This window comes from Marmota marmota, unplaced genomic scaffold, assembly GCF_001458135.2.
Source record: "Marmota marmota marmota unplaced genomic scaffold, marMar, whole genome shotgun sequence".
Classification (NCBI taxonomy): domain Eukaryota; kingdom Metazoa; phylum Chordata; class Mammalia; order Rodentia; family Sciuridae; genus Marmota; species Marmota marmota.
Genome location: NW_026000108.1, coordinates 41,753,035 through 41,764,712, shown reverse-complemented (window position 1 = coordinate 41,764,712; position 11,678 = coordinate 41,753,035). Strand labels below are relative to the sequence as shown.

Genomic DNA, 11,678 nt, shown 5'->3' with positions numbered 1-11,678 from the left:
TTCACAATAGCAAGACTGTGGAACCAACCTAGATGCCCTTCAATAGACGAATGGATAAAAAAAATGTGGCATTTATACACAATGGAGTATTACTCTGCATTAAAAAATGACAAAATCATAGAATTTGCAGGGAAATGGATGGCATTAGAGCAGATTATGCTAAGTGAAGCTAGCCAATCCCTAAAAAACAAATGCCAAATGTCTTCTTTGATATAAGGAGAGTAACTAAGAACAGAGTAGGGTCGAAGAGCATGAGAAGAAGATTAACATTAAACAGGGATGAGAGGTGGGAGGGAAAGGGAGAGAGAAGGGAAATTGCATGGAAATGGAAGGAGACCCTCAGGGTTATACAAAAGTACATACAAGAGGAAGTGAGGGGAAAGGGAAAAATAATACAAGGGGGACAAATGAATGACAGTAGAGGGGGCAGAGAGAGAAGAGGGGAGGGGAGGGGGGATAGTAGAGGATAGGAAAGGCAGCAGAACACAACAGACACTAGTATGGCAATATGTAAATCAATGGATGTGTAACTGATGTGATTCTGCAATCTATATATGGGGTAAAAATGGGAGCTCATAACCCACTTGAATCAAAGTGTGAAATATGATATATCAAGAACTATGTAATGTTTTGAACAACCAACAATAAAAAATTAAAAGAAACAAATTATGAAAAGGAATGTACAATAACAAGAGAGTTATATTTGGTAAGTGCATTGATCCAGTTTAGTGCCATTCCTTAATGTCCACAAAAACACATGCTCTTAGAGACAAGGGCCTAAGAATCCACCCTTCACTAGTGGGTGTTGTTAGCTATTCTTAAGGTTGATGGTGCCCTGCTTAGGCCATCTATCCTCTGAACAGCATTAGTTACTTCTTCATAATTCTTTGCTTCCTCAAATATGTATTGGAACCCTTCTCTGAGGTGCTGTTGCCCACTGCTTATGGTTTGGGTCCAAGGCATTTCCCTGCCTTTTCAAAGTTACAGTTTGGATAATCACTCCTGAATATGTTCTGTTGTACTAGAGATTTTCCTTCAGACTTGAACTAACAGTAAAATAAGGTAACTTAGGTGTAATTGGATTTGGGATGTCTTACATGATTGAATGAATTAAAATTACAAGCACTTAAAATTTGAATTACTTTAATAAGGACAAAATAGTCACTCCCTAAATTAATTAATATATCATTTATTAACTGTCGTTAAACTCTTGTTAATTAAATAAGATCGTAAAATTAAATTAAAAAGACGGATGATTTCCAAAAGCAGATGAGACTGCGATTTTAAAACTCTTTTAAAATTAGTTTAAAAGACAAGCACAACATTGGGTAATTCACCTGGGACTTGAAACAATAAGGTGATGAAAGACTATACAGGATATTGGAGCATGATGGGGGCAGGAAATTGCGTGGATTATTTTCCAGAGAATGACTATATTATATTTTACCATTTCGATGGTTATTAACTTCTTCTTGGTTGAAAATTTGACACACTCAGTCAACTGTTGTTTATATCTCTACTGCCATTTATTGTGCTGGAAGCTGAGAATTTATCTGAACAAATATAGACACCTTTGAAAATTTAATGAAAACTAGGGACTCCTAAAAACTACCAAACCTATAAATCCATACCATTTTTTTACACTAACTCTCAGGAGGTATATAAATCCCTGCAATTAATTAAAGATCCCTAGGTCTGTGGGCCTAATTTAAAGACACCTACTCCATTGAAGCTATTCAGGTAAGGAATAATCTGTGTATCTTAGGGCTAGTCACTTAACCTCCTAGGTTTCAGTTTCTTTGTTAAATGAGGGTGTAGATGAAAGCCTTCTGTTTTGAAGAATCTAGGAGCCACAGATAATATAATTCCCAAGGGTTCCACCCCTAGTGACCTACATACTCAAGTCATGTCCTGCCTGTCTATGGTACCACCCATTAATTTATTCTAATTATTTTTCCATCGAATGGATTAATCCACTGATTAGGTTATAGCTCTCATAATCTAATCATTTCACCTCTGAACTTTCCTGCATTATCTCACATGTGAGCCTTCAGGGGATACCTCATATCCAAGCCATAGCAATATTTAGTATCATTCATACCTGTTCATATTTTATATTAAAATATGAACCAAGTGAATATATTAATTCTTCAGAAATTAAGAATAAAATTATGTATTTTTATTAGCATTTTATTATAGTTAGTTTGGTAATGTAGAGGCTACAATCCCTAGACGTGAAAGATTGAGTTTTAACATACTTAATTCTGGTAATTTTATCATTAAGAAACATATTTTTGGATTACTTTTCTATAGACCATTTGATTACCCATACTGGAAAATTCCTTCTCTTTTGGGTATAATTCTTATTTTTTTCTAGGACTATTTGATTTACTTACAGTTATCTGAATATTATTCTTCTATGCATGCATTGAAGAGCAACAAGTACATGTCTTATATAAAAATAGGCATGGGATTACTGAAACAAAATATCCATATATAATAATATTCAGGTTCTTCAGAGAAACAGAACCCATGGGAGATACGGGTGTGTATATATTTGCATACTCGTACATATATAGATACAAATGTATATGTGTGTATATATACACACACATACATATGTAGATTAAATTTAAGCAAATGGTTCACACAGTTAAGGAGGCTAAGAAGTCCTATGATTTGGCATCTGCAAATTGGAGACCCAGGAAAATCAGTGGTATAGTTCTAGTCCATGTTTGAGGACCTGAAAACCAGGAGAACCAGTGATGTAAGTTCTAGTCAAAGCCCAAAGCCTGACAACTGGAGAACAATGTTTAAGTTCCTGTCTGAATGCAGGCAAAGATTGATGTTCCTACTCAAATGTCAGGGAGAGAGAAGGGGAGAAAGAGAGAGAGAGAGAGAGAGAGAGAGAGAGAGAGAGAGAGAGAGAGAGAAAGGGAGAGAGGGAATTTTCCCTCCTTGGATGACATGATGTCCACCCACATTAAGAAGGACACACAGCTTATCCAGTTCACAAACTGAATTGCTAATCAGTCAGAAGCACCCTCACGGAAACTTCCAGAGATAACACTTAACTAAATATCTGGAACAGTCAAGTTGGCATATAAAATTCCTTTATACCTATTTACCAAAATCTCAAAATCAGTAAAAATTACCATCATCCTTCATTTTGACCAAATTTTGGAAAATTTATTGGTGTTTTATAAACTGTAGTTTACAACCAATTGGTTGTTTGTGTAATCATTGTTTAAAATTAACTAAAAAGTAGAATAAAATAGAAACAGGTTTCATCAAACATAATAATAATGGTAATATTTTCTACAATGTTTAAAGTATGTGTGAGCTGATTCTATGGTGCATACCTGTAGTCTCAGCTACATGGGAGACTGAGGCAGGAGGATTGCTTGAACCTATGAGTTTAAGTCCAGGCTGGGCAACATGGCAAGACCTGGTCTCAAAAAAAAAAAAAAGTGTGTGTGTGTGTGTGTGTGTGTGTGTGTGTGCTGAATCACATACAATATATTTTTAATTATGGGTCATAGTTTTTTTTAAAAAAAATCAAAAGCTACTGCATTCTATTAACTTTTGAGTATTATTGGAACTTGTATATTTTATAGATAGTTTATTTTAGCTAACCAAATGATGAGTAAGTTTTATTACTTATATTAGTAATTACTAATGCCTATTACTCATTATTTATAATTAATAGCAACTATTATTTTCATTGATACTCAAGTTGTGACAATGGCAAATGGGAAATGTTTGAAATTGACTGTTACAAGAATCATCAGTGTTGTGTTTTTCTCTTTTACTGCTGAACAAAATTAATTGTATCAATATCTCAAAATTTGTTTCTCCATTTTCCTTTTGAAGGACATTTGTATCATTTCCCTTTTGAAGAAATTATTAATAAAGGTGCTGCTAACATTTTTGTATACATCTTTTTGTGGACATAGCATTTATTTCTCTTGAGTATGTCCATAAGAATTAGGAATGCATTTCTTGGGCCATAGAGCTGTCAGGTGTTTAACAAAGAAACTGCCAGGCAGTTTTTCAATGTGGTTGAACAGTTTTTTTTTTTAATTGAGTTTTTAAAAAATAAGTGACAGCAGAATGCATTACAATTCTTATTACACACAGCACAATTTTTCAATCTCTGGTTATATACAAAGTATATTCACACCAATTCGTGTCTTCATACATGTACTTTGGATAATGATGTCCATCACTCTCCACCATCCTTGCTAACCCCATGCTCCCTCCCTTCCCCTCCCATCCCTCTGCCCTATCTAGAGATTGTCTATTCCTCCCATGCTCCCCCTCCCTACCTCACTATGAATCAGACTCCTTATATCAAAGAAAACATTCGGCATTTTGGTTTTGGGATTGGCTAACTTCACTTAGTATTATCTTCTCCAACGCCACCTATTTACCTGCAAATGCCATGATTTTATTCTCTTTTATTGCTAAGTAAAATTCTGTTGTGCATATATGCCACATTTTTTTTATCCATTCATCTACTGAAGGGCATCTAGGTTGGTTCCACAGTTTAGCTATTGTGAATTGTGCTGCTATATACATTGATGTGGCTGTGGCCCTGAAGTATGCTGATTTAAAGTCTTTTGGGTGTGTAGACCAAGAAGAGGGATAACTGGGTCAAATGGTGGTTCCATTCCCAGATTTCCAAAGAATCTCCATACTGCTTTCCATATTGGCTGCACCAATTTGCAGTCCCATGGTTGAACAGGTTAATACTCCCCACCAATGTCTGTGAATTCCTGTTGCTCCACATCCTTGCCAACATTTGGTATTGCTAATCCTTTCATTTTAGCTTCTCTGAAGTTATAATTTGCATCTTCCTAATGACTGATGTTGTTGAGCACTTTTTCAATATGCTTATTGGCTATTTGAGTATCTTGTGAGGCACCTGCCCACATCTTTTGTTTATTGGTAAATTTCTTTTTCTTTTCTTTTCTTTCTTTCTTTCTTTTTTTTTTTTTTTTACTGACTTGTTCTTGATCTTTCCTCTTGGCTTTCCCTTTTTACTTTAAAAAGAAATTATGTATTTTTATGATTTTTTTTAAATTTTGATGAGACCAAATTTATTTTCTCTTATTGATGATGTTTTTTATGTTCTGTTTGAGAATTTTTTGCCTACCCCAACATTTTGAATAAATAACTTTGAACAGAAACAGAAGAGATGATATATCTTTTTAAGATTATGAGTTTACACGGAGTCTTTCAATTTAGTTTATTGTTTTTTGCACTGTTTTATATTTACTTATTATTTAGCTTATTATTCCTTATTTTTAGAGCACTAGTAACCATTTTATTAACTTTTTTCTCAGTATACAGAGACTTTCTACTGTATTTTCCAGCATAAACTTTTATTTGAAAAAAGGGACCTTGAAACTTGAATCATGAAAAAACCCAGTACTTATGTGGTATCTGAAGTCTATATCATCTCTAAGATATTATGATTTTATAGTTCACTGGGTGAGGATAATCTAAGCAGAATTGCTTCCTAGGGACATATTCAGATTTTGTGGTACTTGAAGCTTATATAATTTAGTGATCATTTTTAAGAAAAAGAATTTTGTAAGCCATTTCATCTGGAACTGCCACACTGCAAGATGTGCAGATATACCAAGACGTAATCTGATATGTTGAGATGCTTATAGTACATTTGCTCACAGAAACACTTAATATATATAATTTTCCCCCCACCGGGGATTGAACTCAGGGGCACTCAACCATTGAGTCACATTCCCATCCCTATCCTGTATTTTATTTAGAGACAGGGTCTCATTGAATTTCTTAGGGCCTTGCTAAATTACTGAGGCTGGCTTTGAACTTGCAATCCTCCCGCCTCAGCCTTCTGAGCCTCTGGGATTACAGGTGTGCGCCCTGCGCCTGGTACTGTTTGTAGTTTTGCTGTAAGTTTGCATGCTACACTCAGGAATTCTGAACATTTTCTTTTTTTAGGCTTCTCATTTAAAAAAAATATGGTGCATTCATATTTGCATACATTGCAATATTAAACATGTCTGATAAAAAGGAAATTCCACTTTGACTGGATGACAATGAGATCAAATCTTCAATTTACAGTTTTATATGTCTGATAATTGAAAGACATCTCCATAGATGATCTTCTTCTCCTTCTTCTTCTCCCTCTCCCCCTCTCTCTCACTCTCTTTCTCTCTCCCTTTTGCCACTTCAGACTGAACCCAGAGGAGCTTTACTACTGAGCTCCATACCCATCCCTTTTTGTTTTTTATTTTGAGACAGTGTCTTGCTAAGTTGCTTTAGAGCCTCACTAAATTGATGAGACTGACCTTAAATGTCAATCCTCCTGTCTCAGCTTTCCAAGCTGCTGGAATTATAGCCATGAGCCACCATACCTGGCTCTACAGATGAGCTTCTGATCTGTATGTTTTGAAACTGTTTGTCTCCACATTCATAACACAATACAGCCAGCTGAGTCTCAGCATGGTCATTTGGACTATTCATGAGAGAAATTTTATCTTGGGAGGGGGGCAGCAGTAACCTCATTATGTAGAAAAGTGATGGACAACTGTACCAGTATGTTCCATTGAATCCAAGCTAGATGTGGGTCCAACTCAGCTTCCCCTAAGTTGGTTCTCAAAATATCTCTGACTACTCCAGCACCATCCAACAAGATGAAAAATGTGGTGGAGGGAAAGTGGTAGAAAGAGAAAGCTAAGTTAAACAATTATGGTTAATATGCTTTACGTTGGCAAATTTTACAAAAATATAAGCCCATGTGAATGTGCTCCTAGAGCTCCTCTTAGGTCTTGTAAGAGGATTGTACCAGTGAGGGGTTCTAGATCTTAAGATTCATTATTTCATGGTAATTACTTAAGATTAGAAATGTAAATAGAAACATGGTATGTTCATTGTTCAATGACTACTCCCTGGGAGAGATATTAAATAATACTGAAACTTTGGAGTATTAGGTGCTGATGTGTATACACATTCTCTATATATCAAAGAAAACATGTAATTCTTTAGGACCAGGCACATATTATGTAGACAAAAATGTTTTAAAAATGTATATATGTGTGAGTAACTATTTTAAATAAGAGAAGATTGAGACTTTTATGAAGAACTGACATACAAATAACTTCTCCCTAACACTCATTAAACCTCACCATTAAAAATGTTGAGTGCCAGGGACTGGAGATGTAGCTCAGAAATCTTAATATTTCAGTTATAATACGGGTTGTATCTTTTTATTTCATTTAATGACTCACATTCACTCAGGTGAACAGTATTTCAATTAAAGTTTTGTGGTACAAACATTAAATAATTCTACTACATTTTACATTGAGTATTTTTAGGAAAAAAGTTATCAGAAATTATTTTAGCAAAAAATAGCAAAAATTTTCAGATAATTATTTGCTCTGATCTGGAAAATATTTTTGGTGCCCACATTTACATATTTTGACAGTCACATGAATTTAATATAAAGAAAGCATAGTCTTGAGAAAAAAAAGATAAAATAGTTGTTTTGGAGGAAATTATTTACTTCATGACATAATTCAAATGCATAAAATGAAAAATATTTTCAGAAAAATTATAATAATTTTATAAAAATATTAAAACATGATTATCACTATAAATGGTTGGAGACTATGCTTAGTAATGTTATCAAGTGTATCTAATATTCTAAGTTTGATCATGTTCATTGTGATGGAATAGGTCAAGACAAAAATTTGGGATTCTGAGGAATGATCTCTTGGATAGTCAAATTGAGTTAGCTGGCATTTTTAAGTTGATAAAAATTATGCATCTGATTTGCACTTTCTAAATGTATGATAATGTTTACATGTGACTCATCTTATTTTGTTTAATTAAATAAAGTTATTTATGCAAAGCACTAAGAACATTGCCTGGCACAAAGAAAACCATTAGTGTATTAGTGCAACCTCCTACCTCTTAATTAAATTTAACAAAGATATTAGATACATACTATTGTTCTCAATGTTATGCTAAACTTTTTAATTAAGAAAACATCTTTTTGTTTGACTTTTAAAGATATAAGTTGAGTTTATGATTAAAAAAAAAGCCTGGAGAGTAACGTTCAATCTAACAAATATGCATTCAAGTTTCAAGCTATGATCAGCAGAAATAAAAATAATCTTAAAATATTATAATTTTGTCTCTTGCTTTGGGGAATCTACAGCTTTGCTGCTGTGATTTGAGAATAAAACTATATGTAAATAAGTACTTTGTTGCTTTATATAAATGATTAGTAGGTGGCCACTTACAGTAGGACAGTTAAGTGACCTGCAGTGGTCAGATATGATGGGAACTGAAATCTTAATGATCGCAAAGGATTTGGGTAGGCAGTAAAGAAAGAGAGGTCTTCCTGAGAGAGCCAATATTTACTCATTTATAAGGAGAGTAGTTTAAATTAAAGTTTAACTCGACCTTTTTGAAAACCTGTCTCAGAATGATATAGATTAGACAGGTAAGTCATCTCCCAGGGTTAGAAAACTGAATGGTAACTGTTTTAGTCAGCTTTTTCATGGCTGCAACTAGAAGACCCTATCAGAACAATTGTGGAGGAGGAAACATTTATCTTGGGGCTCACAGTTTCAGAGGTCTCAGTCCATAGGCAGCTGGCTCCATTCCTCTGGGCTCAAGGTAAGGCAGGATATCAATGGTAGAGGAATGTGGTGGAGGGAAGCAGTTCATATGATCATCAGTAAGCAGAGAGACTCCACTCTCCAGAAACAAAATACATACCCCAAAGATACACATCCAGGGACCCACCTCCTCCAGCCACACCCTACCCCCCTTCAGTTACCACTCAGGGGATTAATTCGGTGATTGGGTTAAGACTCTCATAACCCAATCACTTCTCCTCTAAACCTTTATTGTCTCACACATGAACTTTTGGGGGACATCTCACATCCAAACCATAACAGAAACCCAAGATTGAATGCCAAATGTCAGGAGGGACTTGGGTTAGAAACAAGCTGGATGAGATAGTTGAGGATCAACACCAGTCCATATAGGATGAATGAATCTTATGTTCAGAAACCTTTACCTTGGAATTCTATTTTCCCTTTCACATTTTCTAAATCTCTCTTTTAAAACTGTTTGCTCATCTCAGACATTCTAGAGAGAGACAAGGACAAGAATATTTCTTTATCTATGTGTGGACCTCCATACTTTGGGGACTTGAATGGGAGTGATAGAAATCAAGAACCCAGAGGGAGCCACAGTCAAGAAGGCAGAATGAGAGATGGGCAGAGCTTGGGGGTGGGCTTCCTATGTTTAATTTGAGTGACTATCTATTCCCTTTCTTGTTCCCCACTGAGCAGAGTGGTAAGAGTGAGAACAAAGGGGCCTTGAGCGAGACATAGAAGAAGGTCCAAGTTCTGACCCTATTGCTTATGCAACCTTGGAATAATCCCACAAGCCCAGCTCCACCTGACAGCTGCCTCAGCTGGTATCATCCCCTCCCTGCTCAGGATGCTCAGGCCAGCCTCCTTCCCGCCTCCTGACTCACAGCTGTACTTGCTGTTGGCTCTGCTCAGATGCTCCTCCCCCCACAGTGCTTGGCACTGGCAGACCCTTTCTCATTGTTCCCATCTCGGGTTCCTACGCTATTTCTTCCACGGGGACTTTCCATTCACAAGACCTCTTCTTACCTAGGCTCTCCCATGTGTCTTGGTTCACTCTTTTGTGCTTGTCCTGCTTTCTGAAATCACCTTCTATATCTGTTTGCTTTCTTTCTTGTTGTCTGGCTTCCTGCCTCTAGGTTTTTGGCTCCAGAGGACCGGGTGCCTCATTTGCAGCTATTCTTCACACTAGCATCTGACACCTGGTAGGCACTCAATAAATATTTGTTGAATTAATTGACTGTGACATGAAAGAGAAATTCAGTTATATAGAGTGCATGAGTGCACAGGTCGACACATGTCGGTCTATGCCTTGATTTATTTCACAAAGGGTTTGTGATAGCCTACAAGAAGCACCTGGTCTTGAGTGTAGGAATCTTTTGTTTTCTCATTTTATTAATGCTTATGCCATTTTCATAGTGATTTACTTTTTCAACTGCAGTCAAGGGTATAGATTTCACTTTCTGGTCCCCAAAGACTACCCAAAATGACCACTTGTTTTCTTCCTGTCTGATATATATACACATATATATATATATATATATATATAATATTATATATATATATAAAATATTATATATATATATAATATTACTATAAATGCTAGTTATTTATCAAATCAGGCACTGTTTCAATTTATTTCTTGTACTGGTGGATACAATATAAAAATCTAAGAGTAAATAAAAACAAACTATGTACTTTACCAGCAAAAAAAAAAAAATCAATGAGTTTTCTTCAACTTTGAGAGTCAACATTTCCATGATGTGAAATTTTAGTTAGTAAATTTACATCCCTGTCATTATTCATAACCAGTGGAGATAGGCATAAAGAAGTCAGATTTTAAAAATTTAAATGAAATAATTATAAGGAAGATTGCCAGCTTTCCAATTGCCTGCTATCATCCTGCAAGAACTCCTTTTGCCATTCAAAATTTAAAAATGTGTATCTAATTGGTTTGTTTTTTCCTGGTGCGTTGGAAGAATAGCAATCCGTCATTACTGTGGAGTCTAGGGAAACCCCACTAGTGTGGTTTTCAGTAAGTTGCTTATATTTTTATTTATTTTGTTTCCTTCTCTGTGAATTTAGAGACTTAGATCCTCAATCAGGCATCAACTTCTAGCTCTGAAATTCCAGGATCCCTTGACATTTCTGCCTTCTTTTCTCCGTCTCCTTTAGTTATGTTTCAGAGAATTCCAATAGCTAATTAAAATAACCCTTTTTGAGTTTAGGACAATCAGAGAGCAAGTTTCCCACAGAAGAGACCACGGGCAATACTCTTGCCTACTGGGAACCTGCCAGTGCATGTCACAGTCACAACCATCTCAGACACAAGTCTGACCTGTGGATCACGGTCCGCTTGTTGGAGATCTTGTTCCAAAGATAAACACAGCATGATATGAGCCTTACCTGTTGAAGTTAAAGAGTCTTTCAATTAGAACAGACCATTTTCAACCCTATCTCAACATTCAAGCAGCATGTATGAGAGGTTGTTTTTATTATGTCGTCTGAGATGCAGTTTATCTCAAAGAATAGTCTATGAAACTCAAGCACTGGAATCTCTCCCCATGTATGGCTCAAATGCAGATTCCTTGGCTTCACCACCCACTGAATCAGAATCTGGTGGGAGGAGATGGTGCCTGGGATCTACAATTTTCATACATTCCCCAGATGATTCTTATTCTTACTCAGGTTTGGAAAATACCATCCTAACGAATTGGAAGTAATTTCTCTCTAACGTGTGTGTGTGTGTGTGTGTGTGTGTGTGTGCGCGCGCATATACAGGTTGTAGCAGGTGTCAAAAGTTCTCTCCTTTTTTAAGGCTGAAGAATATTCCACTGTGTGTGTGTAGACATTTTGCTTATTCCTTTATCCATCAGTAGAACCTTGAATCGTTTCCAGCTTTGGGCTGTTGTGATAATGCTGCTATGGATGTACAAATATCTGCTCATGTTTTGAATTTCACTTCTTTTGGATATATGTCCCAAAGTGGAATTGCTATATCATACAGTGATTCTTGTTTTTAAT

General features: G+C 35.8%; 1 protein-coding gene across 4 annotated transcripts in view; it reads left to right on the top strand.

The window, feature by feature from the left end:
• The window catches only part of LOC125610974 (cyclic nucleotide-binding domain-containing protein 2-like), a 95,108-nt gene that overhangs the window by 67,189 nt on the left and 16,241 nt on the right, over positions 1 to 11,678 (top strand). The gene's annotated exons all lie outside the window — the stretch shown is intronic.